Source organism: Rhinopithecus roxellana, chromosome 20, assembly GCF_007565055.1.
Source record: "Rhinopithecus roxellana isolate Shanxi Qingling chromosome 20, ASM756505v1, whole genome shotgun sequence".
Lineage (NCBI taxonomy): Eukaryota > Metazoa > Chordata > Mammalia > Primates > Cercopithecidae > Rhinopithecus > Rhinopithecus roxellana.
The window spans coordinates 76,109,690-76,125,655 of NC_044568.1; the positions used below are offsets into that span (position 1 = coordinate 76,109,690).

The 15,966-nt window shown below is 48.5% G+C and overlaps 1 protein-coding gene across 1 annotated transcript in view; it reads left to right on the forward strand.

Annotated features, from left to right (window-relative positions):
* Positions 1 to 15,966, forward strand: part of ABAT (4-aminobutyrate aminotransferase) — a 110,066-nt gene continuing 94,100 nt past the window's right edge. The window contains exon 1 of the mRNA XM_010383641.2: positions 1 to 151. The gene's annotated coding sequence lies outside the window, so the exon portion shown is untranslated. The remainder of the gene's footprint in view (positions 152 to 15,966) is intronic.

Below are 15,966 nucleotides of genomic sequence, written 5' to 3' on the forward strand. Positions count from 1 at the left end.
GATTGGCCAGGACGCTCGGCGGAGCCAGGGAGTCCAGCGAGTCGCTGGGGGAAGCCGAGCAGACACCCAGCGCGGCCGGAACTCGGGGCGCGCATCCCGCAGGTCGGAACCCGGCGGTTCGGATCCCGCGGAACGGAGCCGGGGCCTGGAGGTGAGCGCAAGGCGCCGGGTGGCTTGGGACGGGCCCTTCCGAGGAGAGCCGAGAGGAGGTCCTTCTGCCCTGCCCCCAGGGAGCAAAACCTGGGCATCTTCTCCTCAGAAACGGAGCCCTCATCTTCCCAAGGCGCGAGGCCCCTCCCCCGAAAAGACAGCAGCTCCCACCCCCTAGAGAGCAAAATACCTTCCTTTCTCCTTCAGAAATGGGCCCTTCCTCCTGGCTCCAGCTCTAGACAGAAGTCCTCTCCCTTTTACCCCTTGAAATAGAATGTGGCCCCTAAAAGTGGTCCCCGGGTCTCTAGAGCCCCCTCACCTCTTGGGAGACTGATGCCCCTTCCCCTTCCCCATCCTTAAAAAACTAAGTTTGGGTGTCTTCCCCCCTCTCTTTCGGAATAATGGGGGGTCTTCTCAGCTCATAAATTACAGTGACCTCCCCCTCCATGAAAAATGGAAGCTCTCCCCCCATCATAAGACAAGGAAATCCTGAAGCAGAGACCTGCAAGTCACCCTCCCACCCTAGATACTGGGCTCTGGAGAGATAGATGATTCACCCTTAGCCCTGCCGGAGACCCCTCCCCACCCGTCAGAGAGGCAGGGTGGCCTCTGACACCACCACATTAAAGGCTTTTGGGGATTTCCCCTCTCCTCCCCAGTAAACATGTAAAATGAGGGATCTTCATACTCAGGAGCAGGGCAAAGGTCTGGCCACCCCTCCAAGTCATCCACCTCCCTCCACTCCTCCCAAGCCCTTTCACACAAACCCCAACCTAGTAATGCCCTGCGCCATCTTCCCACCGCTCCCAATCCCATCCTTCTCTACCTCACCCCAGCTCCACTTCCACACCTGGCTGCCCCACCTATTTCACATCCTCTCACCTTTCCTCACCCACTCTGGCCAAGGTAAGACCAGGGGGGATTCAGTGAGATTTAGTAAGACTGGAGCTCTTGAAACTGGGATCCGGGGCCTAGAGACCCTTCCAGGAGTCTTCAAACTCTGACAGCAGAGATGGCCTCTGAGGCAGTAGGACCAGCAGAGACCATCCGCCACCTCTCCCCCACCCCCCACCCCAACACACACACAAAGGGCTGTGTTCAGTGCATCCTGTCTTACAGTCTGAGAGGACTGCTGGCCCTCTTCCAAGAGGACCCCCATTTCCCCCCTAAACTCCTGTGCACCCCCGCAAGCGCCTGTGGGCATTGCCTGGTGGAATTCCCTGGGCATTCAGCCAAGAGAGATGGGTGCTGCTGGGCCCATCCAATGGGGAGGAGTCGGTGTTGGCTTTGCTGCTTTGATGAAGCCAGACTAAGGGACAGGATGTTGGTGACCTGGGGGTGGGGAGGGGGTGGGAAGAGCTCTTCTCTGGTGGGTCAAGTTGGGAGGCAGAAGAGAGGGTGGCAGTGAGTCGTGTGTTGCTCTTTGGAGCCTGTGCTGCGGTGTGGAGTCATAGAGAAATGTGTTTCCTCGAGGCCCAAAGAGATCAGCCCCGGGGAGAGGTAAATGGTCCACTCTGGAGTCCTAAGACCTAAAAGGGCTTCTACATTAAAGATGTGGCCCCTTCCTTTGACAGTTAAACACACAGAGGCACAGAAGGGGAAGAGACTTCCTCAAGGTCAGCCAGCCTGTGGGTGACAACTGGCCCCAACCCCTCCAGAACCCTTAGGGTGCTAGGATCCCTGACACAAGACTCAGTCCTCACATTTACAATGGGGACTTGGGGACTGCTGGGTCCCAAGTCCCCACTTGTCAGAGGAGGCGCCAAGGCTCTGCGAAGGTCATGAAGCCAGGAAGGGTCAGAGCTGGAACTCAAGCCGTTCCCCAGCAGGTTGCCTCAGGGAAAGCATTCCCGGCTGTCCGTGCATCCCCGCTTCCCCCGTGTGATCTTTGTATTGAGGCCATTGCCAAATCTAGGCTTGCCAAAATCCAAATTGACCCAGGAGAGCTAATAAGATCAGTTGCAGCTAATAAGAATCAGCTGCTGGAGTGGAGGCTACTGCAGGAACCTCAGTTGCCTAGCTGGCTTTGCTAAAAGAACTTTGGACAGACCCTGAGGATGTCACATCCCTTCCCTCCAAGGTCCCCTCCCTCTTAGCCCCTGCCCGTGCCCTCTGGCTTTGAGTTCCCTGCACATTGTCTCATCTCTATTCAGAGCCCTGTGTCTTTTCTCCTGGGGCATTGCATGGGAAAAGAGCTGAAATTCTGGCAGATTGTCTAGGACCATCCCCCTAGGCAGCAGGGACTAGGTCCCTACAAATGAGAGAGTCTGAAGTAGGGGCTCTCTCTGTTTCTGCCCCCACCCAGTTCCCAGCTAAAGGATTGGTTGTTGTGCCCCAACTTTGCCAAGGCGAAGTTCAAAGCATGAGGGGAACCATGGTAGAGAGGCCGAGAGGTTGGTCCCTGGAGGCCTCTTATCTGGTTCTAGAGCACAAATCTGCCACTTAGTGTCTGATCTTAACCTCTCTGTGACATATCCTTGGGGTAAAATGAGTTAATTCTCATAAAATGTTTAGCACACAGCAAATGAGCAGAAACAGTGATCACAAGTGCAAAGTCTTAAAACCTGTAATCATGAAGTTGGGAGGTGCTTTTGCCTTAAGGCAAAACTTGTAACCCTTGCTGTAGATAATCTGCCAGGGCTAAGGTGCCTGGGGACAAGGCAATGCCTTCCCAGAGTGACAGTGCAGTATATGGAATGGACCACAGACCCTGAAGCCAGATGGAGCAGAGAGTTGGTCACTGGTAGTGTCTGTCTGTGGAACCTTAGGCAAGTCATTCATGTCTGTGAGCCTCAGTTCCTCATCTTTGAATGGGGTTTGTTGGAGTTGGACATCAGAAAAGAGACAGGTCTAAATGAGAGGTTCTCATCTTGGGCACTGTTGACATTTGGGTCGGAGGATTCTTTGTCGTGGGACCCCCCTGTGTATTGTAGGATATTCAGCAGCGCCTCTGGTCTCTACCCACTAGATGCCAGTGACACTCCCCACCCCATGAGTCATGTCCATCAGAAATGTCTGTAGACATTGCCAGATGTGCCCTGGGGAGCAAAATCATCCTTTTCCTTCCCTATTGAAAACTGCTGGTCTAATACATGGCCTTAAACATAGTCAATACTTAATATAAAACAGCTTCCGAGCTGAGGCGGGTGGTAGGCTTGAGCCCAGGAGTTTGAGACCAGCGTGGGCAACATGGCAAAACCCTATCTCTGTAAAATACAGGAAAAAAAATTAGCTGGGCAAGGTGACATGCCCCTGTAGTCCTAGCAACCTGGGAGGCTGAGGTGGGGGAATTGCGTGAGCCGGGGGAGGTCGAAACTGCAGTGAGCCGTGATCACACCACTGCACTCCAGCCTGGGTGACAGAGTGAGACCCTGTCTCCAAAAAAATAAAAAACAAAATAAAACCAAAAACAGCTTTTTGCACAAGCTCCTTGTTTTGGTTTCCATGTAATGAGGAGAAGGAGATGTGTCTACCTGCGGAGGCTTCCAGTGTTAATAACAGTTTTTAATTTCTCACATTTACACAGGATTTTCTTGTTTGGTTTTTTTTTTTTTTTGAGACGGAGTCTCGCTCTGTCGCCCAGGCTGGAGTGCAGTGGCCGGATCTCAGCTCACTGCAAGCTCCACCTCCCGGGTTCACGCCATTCTCCTGCCTCAGCCTCCTGAGCAGCTGGGACCACAGGCGTCCGCCACCTCGCCCGGCTAGTTTTTGGTATTTTTTAGTAGAGACGGGGTTTCACCGTGTTAGCCAGGATGGTCTCGATCTCCTGACCTCGTGATCCGCCCGTCTCGGCCTCCCAAAGTGCTGGGATTACAGGCGTGAGCCACCGCGCCTGGCCTCTTGTTTGGTTTTTGTCTTTCTTTTCAGTAGAGACAGAGTTGAGGGGTCTTGAACTCCTAGGCTTAAGTGATCCTCCCACCTTGGCTTCCCTAAGTGCTGGGGTTGCAGGTGTGAGTTACAGGAATAAGCCACAGCGTCCAGCCTACATAGGACCTTATCATCTCCAAAGCACTCTTGTGTCTATGACAGTGTTTCTCACTCTACAGATAAGCAAACTAAGGCTCCCAGAGGTTCAAAGACTTGCCTAAGACCATCACCCGCTTCTCCACCAAGGATCAAAGAAACATCCATGCCAGAAATTGTTTGAGAAACAACTGAGTTCTGGGCCCTCTTCAGATTAGTTATCAGGGTCTTTCGAAACTTCAATGGCATGCCCTTCAGTCCAGCAATCCCACTTTGAAAAATCTCTCATAGAAATGCTCACACTTGCACTGACATCACATAAAAATGTCTATGGCAGAGCCTGCAACACCAGCATAGGAATGGGTTACAGCATATGCATTCATGTGGGAGAATGAGCAGTCTTTAGAAGAATGAGGTGGATCCACATTCCTGACCTGGAAAGGTTCCTGAGGCATATTATTTAATGAAAAAGATAAAGTCACAGAATCAATATAGCCAGTATGATCCTTTTTTTTTTTTTAAAAGTAAATATGCATGAACATAGATAGTTAGGGAAGTGGGGAATTAGAGGGACCTAGATAGTATATATGTATGAGAACATATTCATGGGGGAAGAAGAAGAAAATAAATCTCCACCAGCTTCCCATGCATTAAATATGAGCAAAGTGAGCTGGCCACCTTGGCTCACATCTGTGATCCCAGCACTTTGGGAGGCTGAGGCAGGAGAATCACTTGAGCCCAGGAGTTTGAGGCTGCAGTGAGTTGTGAACCAGCCACTGCACTCCAGCCTGGGCAACAAAGGGAGACTCTAAATAATTAATCACAAAATTAAAATTAAAATGAGTAGAGCACAACCCACAGTGGTTGAGAGACTTGGTCACACCAGAAGTTGCCAGTGGCGAAATTCAGCTTTGAGTTTGCCAGTAGTTTTTGGGGCCAAGAAACAGGAATCTGAGACTCATCTCAGCAGGCCAGGCCTCCTTCCGTACCATGGGGGAATTCCTTTTCTGAGCACCTAGAGGGATCCTGGTATGAGACTGACTTCCCCTGAATCCAGCTTTCACCCGCGTGATGACCTCAGGCCAGCCACTTTAACTCTCAGTGCCTCATTTCTCTATCTTTAAAATAGCTAAAAGACAAAGGAAAAAACATGAAAGCCAAAAAAAAAAAAAAAAGGTAGAAGGAGGAGGCAATAGTAGAACCTCCCTCATTGGGCTGCTGTGAGGATTACATAAAACCATGTGTTCCAACCCCTGGTACTTAGTAGGTGCTTAATTAACACAAGCCCTGGTCTCTCCCGCCTTTTTGTCTGCTTGCCTGCTCCTTGCCAGGAGGCAGAAGACAAAAGCCTCAGAAAGGACAGTGGGGGCTCCTGAGGCCCCAAGAATGCTTAGCAGGCTTAATCATTTGTCCTCACTTCTTCACTCTGCCCTCGGATCCACCATGACCACTCCGCTGCAGGAGCTTTTAGCAGAAAGCCTGAGGGAGCTCTCTGAGGGGGTCTGTGTTCTAGCTCCTCCTTCCTGGGGTCTAACCATCCTTGCTTTCTCTAGACACTCCACACATTAAACTGTCTTACCCGTTGCAGGGATGGGATGCTATCATGTGACCTCTAATTACACATCCCTTCAATAATAAGATTAACTCTCCAAGGGCAAGTTTTCCTCCTCCTTCAAAAGCTATCTCACATTGCTTTTATAGGTAGACTCCCCCGACCCTCCCCCAACCTCCAGCCAGGAAAACCATTTCTCCTCCTCCCAACTCCTGTCATCTACATCCTAGACTTCCTGGGTCCATCACACCCTAGATTTCTTGGGTCCATCACTGTTTGCTGGATTTCCTCCCGATCCGTAATTGCCTGGAAGCAGCCATCACATCCATCACGTCCATCCCATTTATTCTTGTATCTCAAATGCATAGCACACTTCCCTATGCACACAGTAGATACTCAAGGAGCATTGATTGAATGCAGAAATGTATTTTTTAAATTGGGGTAAAATACACATAACATGAAATTGACCATTTTCACTATTTTATTTTTATTTATTTTTGGGGGGTCGGGGGAGTCTTGCTCTGTCACCCAGGCTGGAGTGCAGTGCTGTGATCTCGGCTCACTGCAACCTCTACCTCCTGGGTTCAGGCAATTCTGACTCAGCCTCCCAAGTAACTGGGATTACACTCGTGGGCCACCAACACGCCTGGCTAAGTTTTTTGTATTTTTAGTAGAGATAGGGTTTCACCATGTTGGCCAGGCTGGTCTTGAACTACTGACCTCAAGTGATCCGCCTGCCTCGGCCTCCCAAAGTGCTGGGATGGCAGGCATGAGCCACTGCGCCCGACCTCCACTTTTTGATTATTATTATTGGGGTCACTGTGGCAAGTGTGAAGCAGTACCACATTGTGGTTTTGATTTGCATTTCCCCAATGACTGATGGCATTGAGCATCTTATGTGTTTGCTGGTTATTTTTATGTTATCTTTGGGGAAATGTCTACTCAAGTTCTTTGCCCATTTTTGAATTGAGTTGTCTTTTTGTTCTTGAGCTGTAAGAGTTCTTCTTGTTTCTTTTTCTTCTCACCCTGTCACCCAAGCTGGAGTGCAGTGGCATGATCATAGCTTACTGCAGCCTTGACTTCCCAAGTTCAAATGATCCTTCTGCCTCAGTCTTCTAAGCAGCTGGAACAACAGGTGCCACCACACCTGGCTAATTTTTTAAAAAGCATTTTTTTTGTTGAGATGGAGTCTCCCTATGTAGCCCAGGCTGGTTTTGAACTCCTAGGATCAAGCAGTTCTCCCATCTCGACCTCCCAAAGTGCTGGGATTACAAGTGTGAACCGCCTCACCTGGCCCAGAGTTCTTTATATAAATGAATGTTTCTTTGTGTCACTATTTCTTCATCCACTTAAATATTTGCTCAGCTCCTGTAGGTCACGCACTGTCTTGTGATCCTGGGAATACCACCACTTTCTGCCCATCAGGAACTCACAGTCTGCTGGAAAGTTTCTCAGCCTCAACACATTTTTTTTTTTTTTTTTTTTTTTTTTTTTTTTTTTTTTTTGAGAGGGAGTCTTGTTCTGTTGTCCAGGCTGGAGTGCAGTGGTATGATCATGTTTACCTGGAACCTATGAATAGGACCTAGTTTGGAAATAGAGCGTTTGCAGAAATAATTAGTTATTTGGTGTTCCTGCATTAGAGTGGCCCCTAATCCAATGACTGGTATCTCTCTCTCTCTCTTTTTTTTTTTTTTTTTTGAGATGGAGTCTCGCTCTGTTGCCCAGGCTGGAGTGCAGTGGCACAATCTCAGCTCACTGCAACCTCTGTCTCCCGGGTTCAAGCGATTCTCCTGCCTCAGCCTCCCAAGTAGCTAGGATTACAGGCGCCCACTACCACACCTGGGTAAATTTTGTATTTTTAGTAGAGATGGGGTTTCACCATGTTGCCAAGGCTGGTCTTGAACTTGTGACCTCAGGTGATCTGCCCGCCGCGGCCTTCCAAAGTGCTGGGATTACAGGCGTGAGCCACCACTCCTGGTCCACCTCTATACTACTGACGTGGAAGCAAGGCCGTCCTGTGCCGGATATTTAGCAGCATTCTTAGCCTCCATCCACGAGATGCTAGCAACATACTTTCCTCCATGTTGTGACAGCCGGAAATGTCTCCAGGCATTATGAAGTGTCCCCTGGGGAACCAGATTGCCCCAGTTGAGAATCACTGGTTAGAGGCTAAGACAGGCGTGTATATCTACAATTTCAATCAGATTGCTTGTGCCTAACAGGATACACACAGACACACAGACACACACACACACACACACACACGAGGCATTCAGCATGTATTTGTTGGATGTTGGATGGCGGGGCGTGTGGATGGATGCATGGATGGACAGACACAGCCCCTTTGTTGGTTGGCTAGATTGATGGATGCATGTGTGACTGAATGGATGAATAAATGAATCCAATTTACAAACTCTACCGTGGGAAAACAGAACGCTGTTCTTCAACCAGAGTAGCCTACCCCTTTATCTCTGTCTAGCACAGTGTTTTTCAAACGTCAGCATCAGAATCCCCTCAAGAGCTTGTTAAAACACAGATTGATGCCCTGCCCACCAGAATTATGATTTAGTAGAATCACTGGTGGGAAGAATGCTCCCAACTCTATTTCCATGTTCTCTAGGAATCCTGGACCAGCCCCTGACCCCTGCCAACCTTGTCCATTCTCAGAGGTCCCATAACCTTCACTGCCAGCATCTCCCATTTAGGTGCTAACATCTTGGATATCGGCAGCTTACCAGCACTCTGTCCCTGGGCTGCACTGAGAATTCCTTCAAAGGTGGGAACCACCATGTTCTAGTACCTTACTACTAAAAGTGTGGTCCGGCAGCCAGCAGCATTGCATCATCTAGGAGCTAGCTAGAAATGCAGAATCTTGGGCCCCACCCGGAACTACAGAATGTGAATCTGCATTTTAACAATATCCCCTGGGGTGATTTGTGTGCACTTTTAAGTTTGAGAAGCCTATTTTAGACAGATCTGTAACCCCCACACTCAGAGCTAAGCTAGGGATAACTTTGCTGATAAGTTACATTGACAGCATCTGTTACGATGTAAGTGGTGCCTGAGCTGAAGCATCTTTCAGGCATGATTGGCCATTTGTATCTTTGCCTTATGTTATCTGTTGAAATGTCTACACTGGCCTCGCTTTATCCGTGGGAAAACAGAAGGCTAGAGGAGCAATGCCTTGCCCAAGGTCACACAATGGCCATGAAGCAGAGTGGAGATCACCCTCCACTCCTTAAAGGGAATGGGATCAAGAGCATTGAAATGTTGTATCCACTGAGCAGGGTGGCACATGCCTGTAGTCCCAGCTACTCGGGAGGCTGAGGCAGGAGGATTGCTTGAGCCCAGGAGTTCTGGGCCGTAGTGTACTCTGCTAATCAGGTGTCTGCACTAGTTCGGCATCAATATGGTGACCTCATGGGAGTGGAAGACCACCAGGTTGCCCAAGAAGGGGTGAACTAGCCCAGGTCAGAAACAGAGCAGGTGAAAACTCCTGTGCTGATCAGTAGTGGAATTATGCCTGTAAATAGCTACTGCACACTCCAGCCTGGGTAACATAGTGAGACCCTGTTTCTAAAAAGAGAGAGAGAGAAAAAAAAGAACTGAAATGCTGCAATGATAATGAAAATATGGGGTGGAGGGGGAGCATTCTGAAGCTGCTTAGGTCTGTCCTCTGAAAGTGGAGAAAGGAGAGATGACTTAAAAGTGATGCAAGAACAAGAACTTAAGTTGTATTTTTTGGTTCATTTAACCAGTGTTTATTGGGTACTTACTAGACTCCAAGCATGGTTGTCTGGTATCTATAGTATTGAACAAGGAAAGCCAGGCCTCCCTTTTGGTGGCTTATCTGGAGTGGACAGATGTAGCCATCTGGCATTCATTCATTTGTCAATGAGTGTGTTCATTGTATGATTTCCATGTGCAGTACAGTAGTAGGGGTGTGTGTGTGTGTGTGTGTGTCTGTGTGTGTGAGAGAGACAGAGAGAGATGGAGGGAGAGACAAAGACTCAGCTACCACACCAGCGTCTCTTCTAGACTAGCCATGCGGGAACAGGCCCCAAAACAAGAAACACACAGTGAGGAGAGTGCCAAAGGTGTGTGGGAGTGAATACAGGTTCAAGCTCGAAGCAGAAAGAGGTTACCACTCCCCGTTCCTGGGGATTCTGGGGAAGAAGTTTCAGGAGGAAGAGGCAGAGAAGAAGAAAAAGAGACAAGAGACTCTGGGCAGGGAGAGCATCATGAACAGGCCCAAGGAGTTCATAGGAAACCGTTCCAAGAAAATCACAGGGGAAAAAAGAAGAATAGGCCAGGCATGGTGGCTCACACCTGCAATCCCAGTGCTTTGGGAGGCTGAGGCAGGTGGATCACTTGAACTCAGGAGTTCAAGACCAGCCTGGCCAACATGGCCAAACCCCACCTCTACAAAAAATACTAAAATTAACTGGGCATGGTGATGCATGCTTGTAGTCCCAGCTACTCAGGAAGCTGAGGCAGGAGGATTACTTGAGCCCAGGAGTTTGAGACCAGCCTGGGCAACATAGCAAGACCCCTCAAGACCCCTTCTCTACAAAAACTTTTAAAAATTAGCCAGGTGTGGTGACGTGCACCTGTAGTCCCAGCTACTCAGGAGGCTGAGGCAGGAGGGTCACTTGAGTCAAGGAGGCCGAGGCTGCATTGAGCCATAATCATGCCACTGCATTCCAGCCTGGGCAGCAGAGCCAGATCCTGTCTAAAAAAAAAAAAAAGAAAAGTCGGAGGTAAAACCATGAATCTCATACAGATACAAAAACAAACACTCAACGATTTTATTAGGCTCATTCAATGAGGGAACCAGGCAGACATTAGAACCAGTTCAAAGGAGCAGCCAAATAAAGTACAAATATGTAAAGAGGAAAGTGACGTCTAAATAGATTCCAAACAGAGGCAAACATGGTTGGACAAGGCAGAATTCTCTTGTCTACCAGTTTTCTACAACTTACAAAGGAGTCAACGAAATAGTTTGAAAATAATGAAGAAGGCCAGGCACGTCAGCTCATGCCTGCAATCCTAGCACTTTGGGAGGCCGAGGTGGACAGATTGTTTGAGCTCAGGAGTTCGAGACCACCTTAGGCAACATGGTGAAACCCTGTCTCTACCAAAAATACAAAAAATTAGTCAAGCGTGCCTGTAGTCCCAACTACTCGGGAGGCTGAGGCACAAGAATTGCTTGAGCCTAGGAGGTGTAGTTTGCAGTGAGCCAAGATTGCGCCCCTGCACTCCAGCTTGGGCAATGGAGACCCTGTCTCAAAATAATAATAATAATAATAATAATAATAATAATAATAATGAACAAGGCTAGAATCAGATAATCCAAAATTTTGTGTTGTAAGCAGGTAGCACATAACTCTTTTTTTCTATAAAACCAATGTTCGGCCGGGTACGGTGGCTCACGCCTATAATCCAGCACTTTGGGAGACTGAGGCAGGTGGATTGCCTGAGCTTAGGAGTTCGTGAGCAGCCTGGGCAACACAGTGAAACCCTGTCTCTACTAAAAGTACAAAAAAAATTAGCTGGGCCTGGCAGTGTGCGCCTGTAGTCCCAGCTACTTGGGAGGCTGAGGCAAGAGAATCGCTTGAACCCAGGAGGCGGAGATTGCAGTGAGCCAAGATTGCACCACTGCACTCCAGCCTGAGCAACAGAGCAAAACTCTGTTTCAAAACAACTACAAAAAAAAAGCAAACAAACAACAACAACAACAAAACAGTGTTCAAATGATGGAGAAGCATGAGTGGATGAGGAGTGGCAACTGAAGGCTGTAGGAAGAGTAGATCATGTCCCGCCAGGTGACCTATGGTCATGAATTTGGACTTGACTCATAGGGAACCATGGAAGAGAGTTAAGCAAGGCAGTGATGTGATTTTATTAGCACTTGAGAGAGATCCTCCTGGAAGCTGAATAGAGAGTAAACAGACACCTTCTCCCACTAGCCTTTGAGCTCAGGTTTTGTTAGGGAAACAGGCAATCCCAGGGGCAGATTACTGGCCTTCCTGCAAAAGGTTTTAGAACCTGGAAGCTCCTTCAGGGCAAGGTTGGCCGAACACCAGCCAAAAGAGCAAGGCACCACCCAAGCAGGACAGGGCTGTCTTGTGCATGGGAACAAAGCCTGCCTCCTCTCTCTGCCCGGAGCTGTAAATAGCACTCTGCTGGCTTCGCAGGCTGAGCGCAGGTCTGGAGACAGCCTGGAAATGCGCAGACCAAGGAGCATTTGTGCAAATGAATGGCTGCGTGCAGATTTGCATGCCTGGCGTCCTGCCCCAGCCCTAAGTGTCCAGTCCTGCAAGGGGCTGGAAGCAGGGCTCAAAGAAGAGCCACACACAGAAGAGTGTGGACATTCTGATCTAGGGACAGGTTCCAGGAGGGATTCAGAGGCAGACTGGCAGGGTGAACGGGAGAAAACATGCAGAGGACCCTGGACAGAGTTTTGGCTCCAGCTTTACCCGTGATAATGACAATGAGCCATGAGTAGTGGCCACTCACATTGGCTGTGTTTGTGTGTAGTTGCTCACCTTGTCGCTCACAACAGCCCTATGAGGAAAGGCTCATCAGATTTCAGAGACAGGAAATGGAAGCTCAAAAAGGATGACTGACTCGCCCAGGATCTCCTACTAAAAGCAGCATTTCTAGTGAGAAACTGAGGCTTGAAAACTGTGGAGCCCTGGTGTCTAGGACTGACCCACAGGGACACCTCTGCATATGCCCACTGCTCTCTCTGCCCTCAGTTTACTCATCCATCAATGAGTGCAATAATGTCTTTTCACCTAATGATCACAGCAGATTTTGGGAAGACCAACTACCACTGCAGATGAGAAAGGCTTGAAAAGTCATAAATGCTCAATATGAACTGGTGGTACATGGAGAAAGTCTGAAAGTGCTTTCCTTAGCCCCCAGAGACAGGGTATGGAGTGCAAGACCAACCTTGTTTGTACTCAGGGGCTTTGGAAGTGCAGAGTGGCCTTGGATGAGTGGAGGTGAAGGCATGCTGAAGCTTGCTGAACCACTCCCAGATCACAGGTGAGCCAGGTTGGGTCTAGTCTGTTTTTTTCCCTTGAGAAGGAAGAGATGGTGGATGCACTGGGGAAAGAGTGGGAAACAGTGACTCTGAGGTGGGGACACACATCTGGATGAGAGCACTTGGTCACCTGCCCTCCCACGGAGCAGGTGCTAGTCTTTGGTCCCGCTCTTCCGGGTTCTTCAGAAGCTGAGCTCTGGTCTGTAATCCCAGCACTTTGGGAGGCTGAGGCGGGTGGATCATGAGGTCAGGAGATCGAGACCATCCTGGTTAACATGGTGAAACCCCATCTCTACTAAAAATACAAAAAAAAAAAAAAAAAATAGCTGGGTGTTGTGGTGCGTGCCTGTAATCCCAGCTACTGGGGAGGCTGAGGCAGGAGAATAGCTTGAACCAGGGAGTCGGAGGTTGCAGTGAGCTGAGGTCGCGCCACCACACTCCAGCCTGGTGACACAGCAAGACTCTGTTTCAAAAAACAAAAACAAAAACAAAAAAAAAAGCTGAGCAGCTTGCTGTTTGTTTGGACTGAGCACTCCTTCCAGCAGCAGCCACCTGCCAACAACTCGGATCATTTGCGGGTCATCCATCAGGTCCCACACAGTGCATCCCCTGAAAGGCCTGCGGTGGGGCTTGGGGTGAGGCCTGTGTCTTAGACCTGTGAGATCAGGGAATAGTCCTGTGTCTGGAAAGCAGCTGTGCTGCTGGCTCCCTGAGTGCCCGGGAGCCAGTGACTTCTGTCCAGACCTCAGTTTCCTCATCTGTAAAATGGCAGCAACAAAACTACCTTTTGAAACATTATATGAATGGTTGTTAAATTGGAAAACTGGATGATAAGATTTGAATGCTTTTTTTTTTTTTTTTTAGGAGACGGGTCTCACTCTGTTGCCCAAGCTGGAGTGCACTGGCACCATCGTGGCTTACTGCAGCCTCGACCTCTGGGCTCAAGGGATCCTCCTGCCTCAGCCTCCTCAGTGGCTGGAACTACAGGCACATTCCCTGCCCTGCTATTTTACTTATTTTTTATTTTTGTGTAGAGGCGAGGTCTTGCAATGTTGCCAAGGTTTTGGTCTCAAACTCCTGGCCTCAAGCAATCCTCCCACCTTGGGCTCCCAAAGTGCTGGGATTAGAGGCATGAGCCACCGCACCCAGCCACAAGTTAAATGCTTCCTACCTACAAGACACTGAGTACTACTTGGACTATCTCATTTTTAACCTCTCAATAAGGTGAGAAAGGTCCTCTACCTTTAAGCTTCTTCACCAAGGTCACAGAAGTAGCAAGAACTTGAAACAGGACTTGAACTAGGATCTGCCTGGCTCCAAAACTTAAGTCTTCAAACATGAGATTATTGGAGGACCTCCAAGGGCCAGAGACTTAGAAGCCCTCCTCCTTCCCTTCCTGTGCCTTTATTCCTCAAGTCTATGTAGACTTTGTTTTTTGAATAGGCAATCATGGTACGTGATAAAACATTCAAACGGTGCAACTCAATCTACAGAAAAAAATAAATTTTTCTCCCTCATCCCCATCCTGTGGACCCCCAAGGCAAATAGTCACCAAGGCCAGGGTCTTACTATGTTGCCCAGGCTGGTCTCAAAGTCTTGGCCTCAAGCAATCCTCCTGCCTCAGCCTTCTGAAGTGCTAGGATTACAGGCATGAGCCACCAAGCCTGGTCTTTTATGGTTAATGCTTTTTGTATCCTATTTAAGAAGTCCAGCTGGGTGTGGTGGCTCACGCCTGTAATCCCAGCACTTTGGGAGGCCAAGGCAGGTGGATCACGAGGTCAGGAGTCCGAAACCAACCTGGCCAACATAGTGAAACTCTGTCTCCACTAAAAATAAAAAAAAAATTACCCGGGTTTGGTGGCAGGCGCCTGTAGTCCTAGCTACTTGGGAGGCTGAAGTAGGAGAATCACTTGAACCCGAGAGGCGGAGTTTGCCGTGAGCAGAGATTGCACCACTGCACTCCAGCCTGAGTGACAGAGTGAGACTCTGTCTCAAAAAAAAAAAAAGAAAGAAAGAGAAAAAGTCCAAGGTCATTTGTATTGTTTCTTCTATTATCTTCTGGAAGCTTTCATGTTTTGCCTTTCATATTTATCTCTAGCATCCACCTGGGGTTGATTTTTATGTATTGTGTTAGGTAGAATGATGATTAATTTTTTTCCCATATAGGTAGTTCATTTGGCCCAGTATCACTGCCTCCATTGTCAAAAATCAAGTGTCCATATATACATGTATGTGTTTCTATTCTCTGTTCAGTTCTGTTAATCAGTGTGTTTAATCTTTGCCCCCATACTGCCTCTTGACTGCTGTAGCCCTAGAATACGATAGGCATTGCCTCATTGCCCTCTAAAGAGGCTGCACCAATCAAGACTTACTAATAATTTGAGAAAAATGTACTGGGCTTCCAACACAGTGCCAGATGGTATCGTGATGGGAATTCAAGTTTAATCATATACATAGCTGCTACCTTAAAGTTTTTAGTCTTGTAAGTGACGAGACATGAACCAAATAATTATACAAATAGAGGTAACATGTGAATGTGATGGGGCCACAAAGGGGAGCCATGTAGGATTCAGTGCTAAGAGAAAGATTTGATCAGTGGGAGAGAGTCAGGGAAGTCTTCTCTGAGAAAGTGAGTCATGAACTGATATCAAAAGTGTGAGTAGAAATGAGGGAATCAGAAGCAAGGGAAAAGCATCTTGGGCGGTGGGAACGGCATCTGCAAAGACTGAGTAGAAGCCTTCCCGGGACAAACACTAGATCCTCGTGGTAAAACCCAGAGTCCAGAAGGTGGTATGCACAGAAATTGGAACAGTGATAGGGACCAGACCTCAAGGCCTTTAAATTACATTCAAGGGCTGGTTTTTATACCTAGAACAACTACCCTAAGAACAATAACAAAAGTCACCTTGAATATTCCAGATTTAGGGTAGTTCCAAGAGCCTTTTCAGCACAACTAGGGTTGCTTCTTAGCAGGAGAAGAATGTGTATGGCAACCCCTGGAGTGACGCATCAGTTTTCTTTAGCTTCATTCCCCCAGTTCCTGGCACTGAATATTTCATTTTTGCTAGCAGTGGAAGCAACAGTTTTACTGTGCAGTCAGCCCGAGTTCCGCCAGCAGCAGCATCTGCCTGGCACCCTCTCAGGTCTGGAACTCTTTTCTCCCCAGCCTGGTGAGGGTCTTGCCTGCTGGAGTGTCCCTTAAGGTGGACCACAGTGCCGTGAACTTGAACTGTTTCTCCTCATTCACCAT